The following is a 20025-nucleotide window of genomic DNA, read 5'->3' as shown; positions in this document are numbered from 1 at the left end:
GCCAGCAAATAGCTGGGATGTTTATTAATTTGAGAGGTTTAATTTTTGTTTTTAAAAATGTGATTTGGACGGGGGTGGGGGGGACAGCCATTCCTTACAGATAAACAGGCATTATAAGTGGCTATTGCAGCAGTTGATCCGAGTTGGGGATGGCAGTTATTTTAGAGAACAGTCATTACATGGAAATGCTGAAATGACTGTGGACAGACCACTCTTCTCAGTTTCCTCCAAGTAGCCTTCAGTTCTTTAAACAGTCAGAGGCTCAGTGGGTGTTACAAAATATAAATAGTAAAAACCAATGATAGCTGTGACTTTCTCTCTATTGCCCCTCTCCTAGAAGATCTGTTGAGAATATGAATTCCCCATTCTTGGCTCTGGGGGATGAAAATTAGGTGTGATTTCCTGTCTCAATAAGGCACGCACTTAACCACAGTTGATCTCTCACCAACCACTGTTTAATGGCCTAATCACCAATAAGAATGGAGAAGAGGGAAACAAGAAGGGGCATCTTTATGCAATATGAAATACAACCAATATTCTCCTAAAACATTGGTCAGTCAGCTTTCTCTTAGAAGCAAGGGGAGTGCAAAGAATTAATTGTTATTTGAGGTTTTTATGCCTCGGCGTGCACTGGCCTGGGGCTCTGCAAACTGCACGGTGCTCCACCCTCTGGTTGTAGCCGTTGCCAGGGCGCTGGCACCTCACGTCATCACCACTCACCGATGCCTACATGGGCCTGGCAAAATTATAATGATTGGAAGCCTAGTGAGGGCAGTCATGTGACTGTCAGAGTAGCCAGACAATTGGTTGGGGGCTGTGTGGGGTTTCGGGGAACGGGGAGAAGTCGCCATTCTAGCTGGAAGCTGGAAGGCGACAGGAGCAGGGCTGTATATTCTCAGCTGATTCCTAGTCAGTGGTATTTTTTCAGGTTGTATAATTTCCCTTTTCCCATTTTATTTCCTTTCCCTTGATCCTACTGATCCTGTTTGTGTTGGTTTTTTTTTTTAAGTTCATTCTTGTTAAAATAAATCCTGTTCTGTTTTGAGGGAGGCTTCCGGTCTCCTTCCTTGCCCCAATATTGCGGCGAGCCGCTTAGCTAACACTCCCCAATTAAAAATTGGTCCCCACAGGTGGGTGCCACATCCATGTGTCATCAGGTTTCAGGGCATATTTCAGAGCTGAGCACCAGGTCATCAGACATAAGCAATCAATCAGCAAACCAAGAAGTAATAGCTCACTCCCCAAGTTAGCACTGGCATGTTAGGAGTAGCCTAAAGATGCGCAGAGTTGAAATGTCTTGCAAGTTGTTCATGGGGGAGCTATACAGCATTCCTCCCATCCCAGAATACACCTCCCCTTTTGTAGGATTCTTCACTTCTGACCCGTGATTTCACTGGTCTAAAGGAACTCAGTGAGGAATCAATCTCCCTTGACCAATAAGGATCCAAATGTAACTCCTGGAAAGTCACCTGGGGCACTGAGAGGTTACACAGACTCAAGGACATGGCCTGGCTTTGTCAGAGTCAGGACTTGAACTCAGGTCTTCCTGATGCAAATATTGCTTCTCTATGCCCTGTGCCATGCCCCATCTCACATGCCTCCATACCCTTCCAATATAGCACCAGATACAACCTAGAGTCATCCTACTTAAAACTGAAAGACCGTCTTTTGGGCTGGGGGGAGGCAGCGAAGCACAGGGTGGCAAGAAGCTCAGAGATAGTAGAAGAGATGAATGAAAGGCTTCCCTGTTATTGCCACTGCTGATCTTGAAGCAGTGTCAGCAACAGCATTCCTTTGGAGGATGAGTTAGGCTAGGTGGCCTCTTGGGGCTCTTCCTGCTCTGTACCCAGGATCCTAGTGGCTGGTATTATTCCTCTTATTCTGCTGCCAGATTTTTCTCTCTTTCCTTCTTTTCAATTTTTTTTCAGTTAACAAGCATTTTTCTTTTCCTCCCACTTCCCTCCCCCCCCACCAGAAAAAAAGGGACAAGGGAAAAAAAAAAACCCTTGTAGTTAATAAGTGTTCAAGCCCAAGTATCACATCTTGCACCCTTAGTCGGGAGGTAGCTAGCACACCTTCATCGTCAGTCCTCTACAATTACAACTGATCGTTGCATTGACTACAGTTCTGAAATCTCTCAAAGCTGTTGATTCTGACAATGTTGTTGCTATAGTATAAATTGTTTTCCTGTTTCTGCTCACTTTACTTTGCATCAGTTCGTGTAAATCTTTCCAAGTGTCTCTGAAACCATCTGCTCCATCACTAATTGTGGTGCAATAACAATCCATCTGCTGCCAGATGTAAGGATGCATCATAGGCCCCTATCTGGCGTTACATTCAAGTAAACATCTCGGGAGCAGTTCTTGTTTGCAGGGATTGCACTGATGTCTTGTTATAAATTATATAGTTGCGACACAAATGGAAGCATGAAAAATATTTTATTGATTCAGGAAATCTTGACTTAAGGGATAATGTAAAGAGGTTTCATTGACATGATTCAGTGTTAGTCACTACCTAGGGTTTGTTTGACCTGGGTTGCACAAATCACTTAAATTCTGAACCTCAATTTCCCCATTTATAAAATAAGGGCTACATTATCTCCAGGCTTCCTGCTCTGAAAGCCGGTTGTCCTACTACCACTCCCCTGCACTTTCCAATGTTATGTGCCTTATTTAGAACGTTGGTGTCAACTGTGCGTGCCAAGGGACCCAGGGTACAAGTATTATTCACAGAATCATAGAATTTTGCCATCAGAAGGGACTTAGCTGGTACCATTAACAAATTATTGGAACCTGGAAGACAGTCCCTGGCAGACCTTTGGATAGGGGAAAGTTCACAGGAAGTAAAATGGAAGTAAAATTTCATTACATAAAAACTAATAAAATGCCTTGACCTAAACAAAATCAATGTAGCTAAAATAAGAAGGAAAGCAGATAACTAGAGAAAAATTGATAGCAAGTTTCTTTGATAAAGGTTTCACTTCTTAAATATATAGTGAACTAAGTCAGATTTGCAAAAATAAGTCAGTCCCCACTTGATAAATGGTCAAAGAATATGAATAAATAGCTTTCCAAGGATAAAATGAAAGCTATCAACAGCCGTGTGAAAAAAATGCTCTAAATCAGTAATAATTAGAAAAATGCAAATTAAAACAGCTCCAAGCTTCCACCTCACAGTCATCAGATTGGCTCTTTAGTACCTGAACAAGAATCCCTGACACCTCCAGCGGTAGGAAGCTTACCACTTCCTTAAGCATCACCCTTTCCACTTTGGAATATCTGTATTAATGAGAAAATTTTTCCTGATACCAAGCCTAAATTTACTTCTTGGTAATATCCACCAGTTCCCTGGCCTTATTGTCTGCAGCTAAGCAGAACAAATCTGATTCTTCTCCCTGACAACCTGTCAAATACTGGGAAGTGGCGATCCGATTCTGCTGAGATCTTCTTTTCTCTGGAGCAAACATGCCCCGTTCCTTCAACCCGTGCCCACAGGGCCTGATCTCAAAGTGCGTCCCTCTCCTACTTCCCTTCATCTGGGGGTTCTCCAGATTATTAGTGTCGTGTGATGGCCACATGACACCCAGACCTGAACCCAGCACTGCAGGTAGCATCTGATGCGGGCAGGGCACCACAGTACTCTCGCTACCTTCTCCTCTACACTGGGGTTATTGCAGGCAGCCAGTGTCTGAAGCCAACGTTGTTGACTTCCTTGGAGTTGCCGTCTCTGATGCTCCAGAGGAGTTCTGGGTAATAAAATTTCATTCAGCTCAGCAAACAGGAAGTGCCTGCTTTTGAAAAGGGATGGTGTTAAATGTAAGAGATGCAAAGCTTTTTCTCTTCTTAAACGAAGCCATTCCACGCCTCAGTGACCCTCTCCTGGGGGAATCCCAGATATTCCTAGGGTGGTTCCATGGAAAAAACCCTGAATCTGAAGTGAGCAAACCTAAGCTTGAATCTTGGTGGTGCTTCTTCCTACCTGCGTGAGCTTGCCCAGGTTCCTGAAACCTCTTTGAGCCAACGCTGTTTCCTCATCCTTAAAATTTGGGGACAAACTAAGTGACCTCGTCTTTTAGCTCTGTGTCTGTGATCCTGTGACTTATATTCATATCCTTCATCTAAAATATAATTCAAGACTAGAGGCCATTAATTGGTTCATCCGCAGGCATATATTAAGCCCCTACGCTGTGTCTCACGCTGTGCTGGGAGGCACAAAAGAAAAAAGCAAACAGTCCCCACTCTCAATATAGCGCTGTGGTTAGGCTCTCAGACCCGGAGACTAAATGACCTATTTACTTTCTGGGAGGACGGGCAAATCAGTTCATCTGTCTCAGCCTCAGTTTCTTGATCTGTAATATGGAGACAGTAAGACCTGTTTCTTCTTAGAATAGGCCCCTAGGGGTCTCGGTCTCTCTCTCTCTCTCTCTCTCTCTCTCTCTCTCTCTCTCTCTCTCTCTCTCTCTCTCTCTCTCTTTCTCTCTCTCTCTCTCTCTCTCTCTCTCCCATGTCAGTGAGGGTTAACTGACTTGCCCAGGGTCACACAGTTAGAAGGTGTCAGGTGTCTAAGGCTGGATTTGAACTCAGGTCCTCCTGAATCCAGGACTGGTGCTTTTATTCACTGTGCCACCTGTTTCTTCTTTACAGAGGTTTTGTCAGTTAGGCTCAGAGGAAATGATGTATGTAGAGTGCTTTGTCAGTAATTATTTCAGGGAACAAAGGAAATAAGATGATCATAGTTTAAAATGTACATAGCACTTTAAAGTTTATGAGATACCTTCCATACATCTCTTCATTTGAAGCCTGTAAGATAGGTGCTATTCTTATCCCCGTTTTATGACTGAAGAAACTGAGGCTAAGAAAGGTTGCGACTTGCCCCCAGTGATTGAGGTAGGATTTGAATTCATGTCTTCTCAACACCCATTACAGCATTCTATCTACTGTATGACATAGCGATATCTATCAAAAGATAGAGACAGTCTATCCCTAGGGACAGAGGACTCTGGGACCGTCTGAGGAAGGAGGCAGAAGGCTGTCGACTGAGGCCGAAGTCTTGTTCTGATGGTGTTGCACACATTAGGAGCAAGTACAAGGCTGGAGGAGGCGAACATTTTTGCAGTGCAAGGCATCCTACATTTTGCAGAGAGAAGGTGGTAGGAGAGAGAGCATTTACATGTGTGCACATGTGCAGACTGAGGCTGTTTTCCAAGAACCAGCCTCGCACCCTGCTCTCTAACTTGGGTTTCTTTGTAGACCTCTAGAATGACTCTTCGTCCTTGTAAGCAGACCCAAGAGTCTTGCCTCCTCTCCCTTTCTCATGCTCTCTTTCTCATCTGTGTGGCCCGCTTGGCCCCTCACAAATCATGTGCTTTCCTAACTCTTTAACTCTTAGGGATATAAGCTTCTCTTGTATCAACGTCAGCTGACCTCTGCTCCTGGGCTGTTTTCACATGAATGCAGAAACATCAAAACCTTCATCGCCAGCCCATCAGATGCCTAGAACTCACAGCACCAAGTATAAATCACCCAGAAAAGTTCTCTGCCTTTCCCTCTCGCCAGCTTCCAGAAGCCTGTGTTTCTTCATTCCTTGGCCCTCGGAGCCAGTTTTATTTCCTACACCTACACATTTGCATGTGGCTGTGCTGGAGAACCATTGGGCCCAAAGCTGCAGCACCCTGAGAGTCATTCTCCTGCTTTCCAAACACAAACGCTGCTAACCTGCAAAAATAAGCAAGGCTATTTATGCTCTTGGCATCATACCTGGCCACCCCTTGTCACTGTACAAACAACTGGATTCCATTTTCAATGGAGCTATAAATATAAAAGTTGGGGAGAGCTTATGGAGAAAAAAATCTTACGGTTATCCAGTCTAACAGCTCCCCACCATTTAATTCAGTGGTCATTGTTTAAGCACCAGCTGTGTGCACTGCTTGATGTTGTGTCAGGGATAAAAGAAGCCTGCAGTCTGAAAGAGATCTAAGGAATGCATGTGAATGTGAATAACTATAGTATAAGTTAAAGTGTGCTCAGTCCATAAGGGATGTCAGAGTGACACAGCAACTTTGAGAGATAAGGAATTAGATCTAGCTAGATGCCTATCAATTGTGACATGCTTGTAATGGAATATTGTTGTGCCAAAAGATATAATAGATGGAATTCTGAGAAGCGTGAGAAGACTTCCATGTACTGATGCAGAGTGAAGTCAGCAGATCCTAGAAAACAATATATAATAACTGCAGCAATAAAAGTGAGAATAAAAGAAAATCTGAAACTAAAAGTAATGTAATTATGATAACCAGATTGTCCCTCCAAAAGAGATGAGAAAATAGGTCCCTCCCTTCTGTGCAGAAGGAGCAGGGAGATGGCAAATGTGAACCCCTGCATATGCTATCGGACTTCATTGATATGGGATTGGTTTTGTGGAAGTACATCTCTTTACTTCTCTTTGTGTTTCTTACTCTTTGTTATAAGCCTACTGGATTGGGGATGGGGCGGGGAGGAAGGCATCTGTTCATAAATGAAGGTGATACATAAACAAAATAGATCAATGAAAACAAAATTTTTAAAAAGACAATGTTGACATCTCAGCAACTGTGAGAGTCAGGAAAAGGAAGAGATAAAGATGAAGATTGGAGGCTGGATCTTGGGAAGAATGGCAGTATACTAGTGCCCTATTTAAGATAGCAAAACTAATGGAATAATCATCACAGCTGACATTTGCCAGCCATGGTGGCAGGTGTCTGTAATCCCCACAATTAAGGGAAGCTGAGGCTGGTAAAATGGCTTGAGTTCAGGAGTTGTGAATTTCACTAGGGCAAAGCTAATCCAGTGTCCATTCTAATTCCACAGCAATATGGTGGACTCCCAGGAGAGAGGAGTAGGCTACCAGGCTAGCTCAGGTCAGAAACAGAGCAGGTCAAAGCTCCCATGTCAATCAGCAACAGAGTTGGGCCATGAGAAACCACTGTACTTTCAGCCCAGGAGAGAGAAACCCAGTATCCCCAACCTCTCTCCTATCCCCATAAAAAGGCTAATATTTATATAGTACATTCTGCCAAGAATTGACACATATTAACTCATTTTATCCTACTTAATGTAGATCCATTTGAATATAGCCCTGAATGTCCTAAAGAAGGGGTTTTTAACCATTGTTGTGTCCTGGACCCCTTTGGCTGCCTGCTAAAGCCCACGGCCCCTTCTCAGAATGATGTTTTTATTTTGTTTTTGTTTTTTTTGTTGTTTTATGTGGGGCAATGAGGGTTGAGTGACTTGCCCAGGGTCATACAGCCAGTAAGTGTCAAGTGTCTGAAGCTGGATTTGAACTCAGGTCCTCTTGAATCCAGGGCCAGTACTTTATACACTGCACCACCTAGCTGCCCTGCCAGAATAATGTTTTTAAATGCATTAAATAAAATCCATAGGCTTACAAAGGAAACTCATTATATTGAAATATTCAAATATTTTTTAAAAACCAAAAAATGTGCAGAGACCCCAGGTTAAGAATCCCTGCCTTGTCTTTTTATATGCGTGTCTTTGAGTAAATTTCCCTCCCAGTATTTCTTTCTTAGTGATACTTCAGCGTGACAGTTAAAAAGAAACAAACATGGGGCAGCTAGGTGGCACAGTGGATAAAGCACCGGCCCTGGATTCAGGAGTACCTGAGTTCAAATCCGGCCTCAGACACTTGACACTTACTAGCTGTGTGACCCTGGGCAAGTCACTTAACCCCCATTGCCCTGCAAAAAGACAAAAACAAAAACAAAAAGAAACAAACACATCAGTGACCTTAAAGCGACTACAGCCGCGCTCAGGGTTGGTCCTGGTCAGGGTTACCACAAGGTCCAAGGAGCAAAACAGCCATGTCCTTGGTCTGGTCAGAGTCTCTGGCCCAGGCTTTTAGGGAATTCATTATCACAGCTCTTCTCGTGAATTTGTTCATTAACCTCCAAAGTGCTTTGATTGTTTCTGTGGGATCTGGCTTCCTCTGCTAAATGTCTGTGATGTATTTGTGTTTCACAGGCAGTATTTCTTACCGTTTCTCCTGTTAGCTTTCCCAGAACAGACAGGTAAAGACTTGCCCCCGTACATGCACTTGCCCTAGCAGTGACTTCAGAAGCGAATGGGAAGAAAGGCCAGGTTGGTGAGGCAGATATAATTTGAAAGCATGGGTATTTTTTTTGGTTTGTTTTTGTTTTTATTTTGGGGGGCGGAGGGGCAATGAGGGTTAAGTGACTTGCCCAGGGTCACACAGCTAGTAAGTGTCAAGTGTCTGAGGCCGGATTTGAACTCAGGTCCTCCTGAATCCAGGGCTGGTGCTTTATCTACTGCACCACCTAGCTGCCCCGTGAGTATTTTTTTTTTTAATTACAGAATGCTGTTATTTAGGGTAAAGATTTAAAGATCCAGATAGTCTTTTGGCTTTTACGTTGAATTTGTGCTCACAGCTCTCACAACCCTTCAGGTGTGGAATACAGACTAAGCATTTGAAATTGCCTCCTTCTGTCCACTCATCTCTCAGCTCTCCCTTATTCTCCCTAAGTCACTCTCTTTCCATCTCTTAGGTCTGTGCCCCAGCTCTCATTCATACCTGGCATAAACTCGTGGGCATATGATGCACTTAAGTATAAGCATTTGTCCCATGATCCACTGTGGCCAACACAAAGGTGACTTTCCTTCTGGAAGCACAATGACTCACCCATCTGACTCACCAGGAGTTTCTACGGTGGCCATCATAGATTTCGCACCAGTTAAGAGATACCATCCCCAACAAGTGAGCTGCCAGGCCCTTGATTTCCTAAAGCAGAAGGCTGAGACACACTGCTCTGTAATTATTCCCAAAGGTCGCCCAGCCCAGTGCCCTCCAAGCTCAGCACCCTGACTCTGAATGGCTCTGTCTTTACATCCACTTGGGTATGACAAGTCTACCTCCACCTCAATATGGCTTCCTTGGGGCTTAGGAGGAGCTGAAAGATTCTGGTAGAAAGCCATTTTAGCCTTTTTGTCTCTTCTTACAGTGACAGTTTAGGTCATATCTGAGAAGCACGTCAAAATGGCTGGCTTAGGGCGTTCTTCCTGGTTCTTCTCTGATCAAGATGGTGCTGAAGGTCACGTCATAGACCATTTTATCAAAGACCCATCCACCATGGTAGCCAGGCTGGGGTGGGTTCTGCCGAATGGCATTTGTATTCCACAGTAAGGAAAGGCCCGATGCGCTAACAAAACGCCCTTCACCTCAGGGAGGCACCTTGGCTTCAGCTCTCCATTCAGTTTCCCACTTCAGATTTACAAATCCAGGCTTAACACCAACATATACAGCTCATCCCATCTCTGCATGAGCAAGCAGAGTGTGACAGCCCAGCCTAAAGCAAATGTGCAAACCATGGGACAAATGGAAGCACATCTTGGCTCACCATCCAGGCCCCCAGCAGCCCACACGACTGGTTAGTTTGCTAACAGTGGTGTTCAGTTTGGGCCGGTGAAGATCTGGGGGCAATCCTCTGAGACCTGCTCTGTGCACAGGGTCATTCTAGAATCAAAATGCCAGGTGGAAAGAAGAAAGGCGTGAGGGAGGGAAGCAGACAGGCAAGCTGAGATTTCATCTGTATTAAGAGCATAGCATCCATCCCACAGGAGGTGTCAGTCCCGCTGGACTGTGCCTTGCTAAGGCCACATCTAGAGTATTTTACTCATTTCTGAACATTCCGTTTTAGGAAAGAGGTTAACAAGTGGATTTCTCTTGGAGCCTCAGCTTTGTCATCTGTCAAATAAGGATAAAAATTACCATGGTACCTGACTCACAAAATGGTTGTTACAAGAATCAAACGAGAGATAGTATACAACAGGCTTCACAAAACTTAGAGAACTTGGTAAATATCAGTTATTGTCATTATTATTGTGATATCTGGAATAGGTCATGAGATGACTAGATGGTGCAGTGGATAGAAAACTGAGCCTATAGTAAAGAAAATTTGAATTCAGAACCATCCTCAGACTCTTACTAGGTGTGTGACCATGGACAGTCGCTTAACCTTGTCTGCCTCGATTTCCTCATCTGTAAAGTGGGGGTGATGATAACAAGAGCATCTGTTTCTGCTTCCTAAGGTGGTAAGGATAAAATAAGGTCAACTTGTAAAGTGCTTTGCAAACCTTAAAGTGCTGAGTAAATGCCATGAGGAGCAAGAAAATGTATATATTATGTTATTTGACCGATGACTTCAGTCTTTCTTAATGTCAACTCATCAGAATTGTGTCTGTTGAGGTTGGTGTAAGGAACCTTTCCTTGGGTTGCCTCATTTGTTCCCAGGATTTGCCATTAGGGAATTCTAGACCCTTGGAATATTAAGCCTGTCAGAGGACTTGGCATCCATCTAATCTGACCCTTCCATTTTCCAGGTTGGGTCATTTAGACCTGTACTGGTTAGATGGCTAGGCCTTGGGGCACACAGTGGGTCTCTCCTGTGACTCAGGAGCTGTTTCAAATCCACATCTTTCTCATGCCTCCCCTTTCATTTCTGAACATTGGGAACTCTGGTCCCCAAAGTGCTTCCCTCACAGTGGCTGCTGAGGTCAGTAGTTCAAGGAACCATCCCCAACCCTGAGGAAAAAACTGAGACCTCACTTCTCATGTAAGACACGGAATTGGAACGCTGACAATCACTGTGGCGCCTGAGTTACATCATTTTTCAAATACAAATTGAAATAAAACTTGAACTAAAAAAAAACAAAATGCAAAATACTTTGGACATGCTACAACAGATGGTAACCCTAGAGCTGGAAGGAGCTCACGGGGGCATCTGAACCATCACTCTCATTTTATGGGAAACTGAGGCCAGGAACATTAAGTGACTTCCAAGGTCTCACAGGTCATATACATCAGGGCTAGGATTTGAACCTAGATCCTTGGACTCCAGAGTCAGTGCTCTGTCCAGTTTTATTGAGCTACCTTCTCTTCCTTCTAAGAAATCTAACAACATTTGAGAAGTGATTAAGGAACCAAAAAAATTCCAGATAAAATTTTGGAATGTTACAATCAAACTGATTTATAGTAAAAACTATTCATATTACATAAGAATTATAATAATGAAAAAGAAAGAAAAAAAGGCTCTTGTTTATAAACAAGTTAATTTAGGTGAAATCAAACTATGATACTTTCCCATTTATCTAAGAGATGTCTTTGGCAATTTAATCTTCCCAGGGTTCATTAAATCCTGATTTTGTGTTGGGGGGTGAGTCCTCAGAAGTAAACCCCTTTCTCATTAGCTGACAGTCTGTGTGAGGACAATGAACCAAAGCTACTCTGTGGTTGAGAATGGTTGAGAATAAAAGGCTCCACACAAACATATCTATTTGATTATTAATTGAAGTTACTTAGCTTATGGCCATTAACCATGATACATTCTTTAGAAATTACCTATTAAATTAAAATACAAATTTTTTTAATCCAAGGAACACTCTTTTGCTTTTATTTTGCTTTATGGCTTGGTTTTCTGAATACCAATTGAATTGGCTAATAGCCAGTGCTTCTGTGAAGAAATCTGAGTGTTCAGGATAGAGTCTCTCGCTTCATCCTCAGGGTCGGACCATCCCGGAGAGAATTCGGGTGGGGAAGGCCTTGAGAAGCCCTTTGCTGCCCATTAATCAACCTTAACCATGACCTGTAACCCCCTCGCTCTTTTACCTTGGAGCCTTTCTGTATCAGGTATTATGTACCTGGTGGCTTTAATCTAGCACAAATGAGAAGTAGATTGGAACGGCTGAGCTCATTTTCATTTCTGATTTAAAACAAAACTTAAATCTGTCTGCAGAGGCAAAAGACTGTCATGTTTAACTAATGCCGGCAGCCCTTCTCCTCCTGCCGAGAACCATAAGGACACCCGTTAATCATGCCAGAAAGAGCCAGCCCACCCCAGTAGGACGTGCAGACGGTTCTGACACCGTATTGGGTTGTGTGGACAGAGAGGCAGCAGGGCCTCATCGTGCCCTGAACCTGGGGGATCATCAAGACCTGGCTTCACATCACATGTCTCAGAAACTTACCAGCCCCGTCAGCTTTGGGCAAGTTGCTCATTTTCTCTGTGCCTTAGTCTCCTTATCTGTAAAATGGGCACAATGAGGCAAAAAGTGCCCGCCTCATAGGGCTTCTGTGAGGCTCCAGTGAGACAGTGTTGGAACGGCGCTCTGCAAACCTCTGAACATCCATGGGTGTTATTGCCATAGCACGTCATTCTGGTAGTTACGCTGTCTGATAATCTATAGGCATCTATGAAGTACCTGCTGTCCCTGTCCTCAAGAAACTTACCATCTGATGGGAGACGCAAACAACTGTGTCGCTGTTCAGTCATGTCTGATTCTGCAACCTCATGGGTTTGCCATTTCCTTCTCCAGTGTGTCCCCATTTAACAGATAAAAAATTGAGGCAGGGGCAGCTAGGTGGTGCAGTGGATAGAGCACCGGCCCTGGAGTCAGGAGTACCTGAGTTCAAATCCGGCCTCAGACCCTTGCCACTTACTAGCTGTGTGACCCTGGGCAAGTCACTTAACCCCCATTGCCTCACTAAAAAAAAAAAAAATTGAGGCAAATACAGGCTAAGTAACTTGACCGGGGTCACACAGCTAGTAAACGTTTGAGGCAAGATTTGAACTCAGATCTTCCTGGCTCCAGATCTGGTGCTCTACCAACTGTAGCACCTAGCTGCCGCCCAAACAACAAAGAAGCTATGTACTGGATAAATTACAGGAGATATTCAACAGAGGGAAGACACTAGAATCAAGGGGGGTTCCTGTAGACGGTGAGATTTCAGCCAGAATTCCTTAAACAGAAAAGAAATCTTTCTTCTCCTTGATACTTGTTCCTCGTCTCCCACTTCGTTCTTAATGCCCAATTTATTAGACACTTCTCGCACATTTCTTTGTCTCTTTTGCAGATTCCATAAAGGTTGGCCATTTTCAGTTGACCAGTTCCTGAGTATAATCAAGAACCAGGATTGCTCCATTGGGCAAAATAAGTGTGAATTCCTAGAATGAGAGACCTCGTCTCCATTCTCTGAGCTGATAGGTTAGAAGTATTCAGTGTAGTTTCCCACACCTTTGTGTCCACGTTCTGTTGGACATAACTGAACCAGCTTGGGTGAGCACCAGGTCACTTCTGCATGCTGTGCAAGAGACTAGGGGTAGCCCTGATGAAAGAGACCAAAGCTTCCAACCAACCAGCAGCATTTATTAAGTGACTACTGTGTACCTAGCACTATCCTAGGTACTGAGGATACAAGTAGAAAGAAGGAAGCAATTTCTACTTGAAATGAGCTTACATTCTAGTGAAGGTGACTGTAAAGACATATAAAAATATATTCAACACAAAGTCCACAAATCCACATGCAGTAATTAAAATACAAGTTAATTTGGGAAGGAGGACATTAGCAGTTGGGGGAATTAGGAAAGGCTCTCATTTCAGTACACTGGGGGAAAAGCACTGCTCTCAAGTCAGAGAACCTGGGTTCAAATCTAACCTCCTGCTTCTTAAAACCTATATGACCGTGGGCAAGTAACTTAATGTCCATGGGCCTCAGTTTCTTCATATGTAAAATGAGAGGGTTTGATTAGGTGACCCCTGACGTCCCGTGTGTGTGTGTGTGTGTGTGTGTGTGTGTGTGTGTGTGTGTGTGTGTGAACTCATAAAAGAGAATTGGTCCTTTTACCAAATCTGTGCATGAAGGGATCATCGTTGTTCTTTTCAAGGTGGGCACGTTTTCACTTGGGCCGGGTGAGGTTGCTAATACTCTTTTAAAAAAAAAAAAAAAGATGTGTTCCTCCCTATGGAGTCACCATGCTGCCCTATTCAGTGTCTTTATACAGAAAGTGAACATGGTCGTATGCAAACAAGCAGATGGGACTCTTGCAGGTGTTTCTCCAAGTCTCCGGAGGCAAAGGGACAAGTCAGGCTTTCTGGGCTAACCATTTTAGGTTCAAAAGTGGTTCTTTACTAAGTGCTTTTTTGCTAGGCCCAATTTTAACCCTGAGATGCAGCCATCAAAGAAGGCTGCAAAGAGGGCATTGTTTGGGGAACCTGTCGCTCTGTCAGCCACACGGGCATTTTAAAAATAAATGCCTCAGCGGGTCCCCTTTCATGCAGGTTTTGCTGGCGCCCGTGAATTAGCCTCTCTTGAACAAATAAAGTGCTAAGTTGAAAGCTTCGCTGGGAGAGAGGCCGTCACTCTCGAGTGCTCCCAAGGGAGAAGCATCGTGGGTCTCTCTAAGACACTGTGTCAGAGCCATGCCAAAGAAACAGCATTTCTCTAGTAGGTTTTGGTTTGTGTGGGTTTTTTTTAATGTTGTTTAGAGATTTCTCGTTGAGGATGTCATGGTGCAATTTTAAAAGCGTGTGAGTTAAGTGCAAAATGTGCTGGGCTTGAGTCAAGGGTCTCCCATGTGACCGGCTGAGCCCAGACTCTGCCACGTACCTCTTAGGGGATCTTTGTGAAATCACCTCCTCTCTCTGAATCTCAGTTTCTTCATCTGTAGAATTAAGGCCCCGTCCATCTGAAGACACTGTGGTTCAGTGGAAGGAGCTCTGGCTCTGTGCTCTAAGCACCCAAGTTCAAATCCCATCCCTGACACATACTGCCTGCATGACCTTGGGCAAGTCCCTGTAAAATGAAAGGTCATTTCCATCAAGAGATCTCTAATTATTTTGTTTTGTTTTGTTTGTTTGTTTTGCGGGGCAATGAGGGTTAAGTGACTTGCCCAGGGTCACACAGCTAGTAAGTGTCAAGTTTCTGAGGCCAAATTTGAACTCAGGTCTTCCTGAATCCAGGGCCAGTGCTCTATCCACTGCTCCACCTAACTGCCCCTGATCTCTAATTATTTTAAGTCTAAATCTCTAAGTCTATAAATCACTTTGAGACACAGCATCGGGTCATGGACAGAGGTCTGGCCTTGGAGTCAGGAAAGCCTGAGGCCCAGTCTAGCCCCCAGCACATACAAGCTGTGTGACCCTCAGTGTCACAGGAGGCAGCTCTCTGAGCCAAGGGAAGATTGTCCTCACTGGTGCTAGTGAGTTCCCTAAGCAGTTGAAATGACAGGTTCAGCCCCCTGTCCCCACCCCACCCCACCCCAAAAGTCACTTTGGTGTCTAGTGACAGGATTAGGCTCCCAGAGCGGTGGACTAAGTGATCTCTAAGGTCTCTTCTGCTTTAAAGCCAGTGTCTGGGACATTTGGGGTATGGGGGCAGGGAAGGGGGGCACACTGGTCCAGTGCAAGCCCCTGTGCAGTCTGATTGGGCACAACTTTGGAAGGAGGGAGCAAGTGAGGTTCCACGTGGATCTAAGTGGTGGTGATCTACAAACCCTTGGGGGCGGCTGCTTTCTGTGGTATGATTTCATGGGCCTGGAATCCCCGCCCCCAGAAAGAGAACTGTCTCCCCCAGCCCCTGGAGAGTCATTTCTGTGTATTCAGAATTGTCTTCTCCTTTGGAACTACTTTTTTTGTTGGGGGAGGGGGGCAATGAGGGTTAAGTGACTTGCCCAGGGTCACACAGCTAGTAAGTGTCAATTTTCTGAGGTCAAATTTGAACTCAGATCTTCCTTAATCCAGTGCTGGTGCTTTATCCACCTAGCTGCCCTTGGAACTACTTTTTAAAATATAAATACACGGGGCAGCTAGATGGCGCAGTGGATAGAGTACTGGCCCTGGATTCAGGAGTACCTGAGTTCAAATCTGGCCTCAGACACTTAACACTTACTAGCTGTGTGACCTTGGGCAAGTCACTTAACCCCAATTGCCTCACTAAATTTTATATATATATATATATATATATATATATATATATATATATATAAATACACCTGAAAGGTGGAACATGCTGTCATTAACACCTTAGAATAAGCTGATTATCAGTTTTCCTTCTGGATAGAGGTGTGGAGGGGAGGGGAGAGATCAGTGGGGCAAGTCCATAGATCAGGGTTGGGGTGCCTACAAGAAGGACAGAACTGGGGGACAGACTACCTCCTGCTGCACACATGGGACTGGTGCTGGCCCTCTGACTAAACAGCCCTTAAATCAATGACAGGTGGTCTCCTTATGGGTGACTCCTGTCCCTGAACAATGCAAAGCCTACAGAGTTTGGCTGTGGCCCTCATCCCCACAGAGGCTGCCAGCTCTGGCCCTTCTTTTCCCTCTAGAGTTTTTATGGATGGAAAATTGTTCTGGAAAGTGCTCAGGTGAGAAAAGGCAAGAGTCCCAAGCTGAGGGGCTGTGGGGGTGGGCAGGGGCTTGTTAGCAGTAATCAAAGGCCTCTTTGGGACCCAGCAGTGCTTTCCCTGTCAGGCTACAGGGGCCATCTGGAGAGAAAAAAGCTGGCTTAGGCCTGAAAAAAATGGAGTTTGACTTTGTTTAGAAGAACTCTTGATGAGGAAATTCCCAACATGTGCTATTTATACCCCCCTTCCTGCTCTCCCCTGCCCCCCGCCCCAGCCTCTTTTATAATTTGAAAACTATACCCGTTCACACTGGGACAAGATGGGCTTTTGTTTTGTTGGGGTTTTTGCCAATACAGCCTTTTATGTTTTTATTGTAAACTGAGTATCTACCAACAGAAACTTCATATTCACAGTGATAGAAAGATCCTGTATAAAACCCATTAACTTCATTATTCACAGTGGGTTTTTTTTAATTCTCACGTGTATTTTAACAATATCCCCACAAAATAGCCTCTTGGGTTTTCAGTGGTACGTTACTTGCATGGTTGTAGACTGTCTAAGGAAGATCATGGGTCATCCACAGAGCCCTGGGCTCACTAGGTGAGCCCTGGGCAAGCTGAGGCAAGGCAAAGTGGGGTTAGCATCACATGTCCTACTGACCTTCGCAGAACTGATGTGAGGCTCCAGTGAGGTGATCTCTTTGTTCAGCACTGCGGCAAATCCTTCATAAATGTCGATTATTCACAACACCCATGATAGCTAACATTTATGTAGCACTTACTGTGTACCTAGCATTACACTAAGCACTTCACAATTTACTATCTCATCTGATCCTCACAACCACCCGGGCAGGGAGGTGCTATTATTATCCTCACTTTACAGATGAGGAAACTAAGGCAAACGGGTAAAATGATTTGCCGTGGGTCACACAGTCATGCGTGTCTGAGGTCAGATTTGAACTCAGGTCCTCCTGACTCCAGACTCAGCACAGATATAATTTTCTTTACTTTTTACCACTTTAGATCAGCCTCCCCATTTTTTGTTTTTCATATTTCTCATATTATAATAATATTTCATTTCATACATACCCCATGATTTCTTCAGCCATTCCCTGGTAGTTAAACATATACACTATTTGCTTCTTCTCTCCTTTGTCTGTTTCTTCCTCCTTTCCTTCTTTCCTTCTTGCTTTCCTTTTTTCTTCCTTTCTGTCTTCCTTTTTTTATTTGTTTCTTTCCTTCATTTCCCTCTTTCATTTATTCCTTCCCTATTTATTCATGAATAAATGCTGCTAAGAAAATTTTTGTACAAATAGCACCCTTTTCCCTGTCAGTAGTGTCCTTAAAGTATAGCTCCAGTAGCTATAATTAAGGTTTTTGTTGTTGTTGTTTTGGTTTGTGTTTTTAGTTGGGGGGAGGGGGGGTATGAGGGTTAAGTGACTTGCCCAGGGTCACACAGCTAGTAAGTATCAAGTATCTGAGGTCGGATTTGAACTCAGGTCCTCCTAAATCCAGGGCTGGTGCTTTATTCACTTTGCCACCTAGCTCCCTCCCCTTTTTGTTTTGTTTTGTTTTGTTTTTTATAGTTAAGTTTTAATAGCTTAAAACTTCAATAAGATTTAGTATGTACTAGTTTATCAACAGCTCCACCAATGCTGGGTTTTTTGTTTTTAATTCTTTTTGTTGATTTATTGAGCATAAATTGTGATCTAAGAGTTGCTTTAATTTGTATCTTTCTGATTGAAAAGTTTAAACAGTTTTCCAAGAAATTATTGTTCATTTTCTGCTTGTTCATTTCTCTTTCTCTTTCAAGGCATGCTCTTATCTCCTTTGAAGATATTTCTCTTGGAGAATGGATCTTACTCTTGGACAGTTGTGTGTATTTCTTTATAGCTGTTTCTCTCAATCTTTTTCTTTCCTTTTTATTCTGGATGCATTGCTTTTTGTTGCTTATCAGCATTCTGAAGAAATTTACACAGATTATTTGGGGAATTACTTCTAGGTGAAACTTTCTGTTTCACTTTCCATCCCTCCCCACCTAACCTCACTTTTTCCCACCCTGTGCTTATAAAGCTCTCACTAGGTAAATGTAGTTTTTCTCATCCCCAGCAACAAGTATCTCTAAAAGGGACTGGACTAAGGAAGTACAAAGTGGTTAGATTATTTCCAAGAAATTTCTTATCAGTGTGTTTGTACATTTGAAAATCTCAGTATTTATTCATTCCTTGTTTTATAATCCTGCACACTCTTAGATGAGGACCTGCTCTCATACTTGACTGAAAAATTTGAGGCCATTTGTTCAAAGTTCCCTCTTCTCCTCTTAGTCATCTGACATCATTCAGACTTCTTCCTCCACCACCTCTTCCTTCACCCTTATCTCACATGAAGAGGTGGCTCTTCTCCTTAGAAAGTCAATCCCTTTACTATACCCTTGATCCTTTGCCATCCCATCTTTTCCAACAGTTAACTCCATCTATCATCCTCACTTTCCCTAATCTTCACTCTCTCCCTGTCTACTGGCTCTTCTCTGTTGCTTACAAACACATTCTTGTCTTTCTCATCATTAAAAATCCCTCCCTTGATCTGTCTTAGCCCCACTAGCTCTCACCCTCTATCTCTCCTTTTGTGGCTAAACTCCATGAGAAAGTCATCTCCTCCCCTTGGTATCTCAAGCACTTTATGGTGCTTGAGTGATGATGATGGTGATGATGGTGGTGGATGAAGAAGATGATGATGATTGATGAAGATGAACCAATGTGCTAGCCAGCCTATATCCACAGCTTTCCTTTGTCTTTCAGTGTCCTCATTCTAGCTGTGTTAGCACGCTGTCATTGGGCCGTGCAGCTGCTCCTTCCCTCACCATGGGCCTTTTCTAATAATAATAACACAGTGACTGAATCCAGATGAAATGACATGTGGCATTTATTGGGATGTTTGCTGATAGCTTCTTATAGCCCCCATCTTAGTGGGAAGGACTGGACAGCAGCTCCTCTAAAAAAGATCTGAGGAGCTTAGTGGACTACAAGCTCAAACCTGGTTGACAGTGTGTTATGGCAGCTGAGAGAACTCCTCCGATCTTAGGCTGCTCTAAGGAAGACAGTGTTTAGAACTGGAGGAATGAGTGATGATCGTCCCACTGTCCTCTGCCCGGGCCAGGCTTTTCCTGCTCACTTCAGAGTGTCATGTTAAAGGATGGGCACTGACCAGATAGAGCAGGGGGTGTCAAACAAATAGCCACTTTGTTGTTGGTGATCAGCCATTGTTTCAGTTGTGTCCAACTCTTGGTGACTGTTCTTGGACCCCCTTGGCTATAAGTCTGATGAAGCCTATACACCTCTTCTCAGAATTATGTTTTTAAAGGCAAAAATAATCACAAGATTATAAAGAAAATAAAATCTATTGAAATGCAGTTTATCAAAATACTTTAAAGGAACAAATTTTTAGACCCCGCATTAAAGAACCCCAGGGTTCTTACTCATGCATATAAAAGGTTCTTCTATACAACATAACAACAAGTGGGCTCCCATCCCCTGCTTGAAAACCTCTGATGACAAGGAACTTCTCCACGTCTGCACATGTGCATCGGTTCAAAGAATGACTTCACAGTCGCTGTGTCATGAGCTGGGAAACCATGAGAAGTGTCAACTCCAAAGGATGAGTAAATAAAACCACATTCATTATTGTCCTAAGCATTTAGCACATCCCAGGAATTGTACGAAGTGCTGGAGGTACAAATACCAGCAGGCAAGACGGTCCCTGGAGGGGAGACAACGCTTACAGATGGTGAGGGAGGAATATTTCAGGCTGGGAAGTCGGGGGATGGTGATTGGATCCAGA

At 43.8% G+C, this 20025-nt stretch overlaps 1 protein-coding gene across 1 annotated transcript in view; it reads left to right on the top strand.

Moving 5' to 3' along the window:
* Positions 1–20025, top strand: part of LOC122728170 (ubiquitin-conjugating enzyme E2 E2) — a 414041-nt gene that overhangs the window by 382430 nt on the left and 11586 nt on the right. The gene's annotated exons all lie outside the window — the stretch shown is intronic.

Source organism: Dromiciops gliroides, chromosome 5 (genome assembly GCF_019393635.1).
Source record: "Dromiciops gliroides isolate mDroGli1 chromosome 5, mDroGli1.pri, whole genome shotgun sequence".
NCBI lineage: Eukaryota > Metazoa > Chordata > Mammalia > Microbiotheria > Microbiotheriidae > Dromiciops > Dromiciops gliroides.
This window is presented reverse-complemented; position numbering and strand designations above follow the sequence as displayed.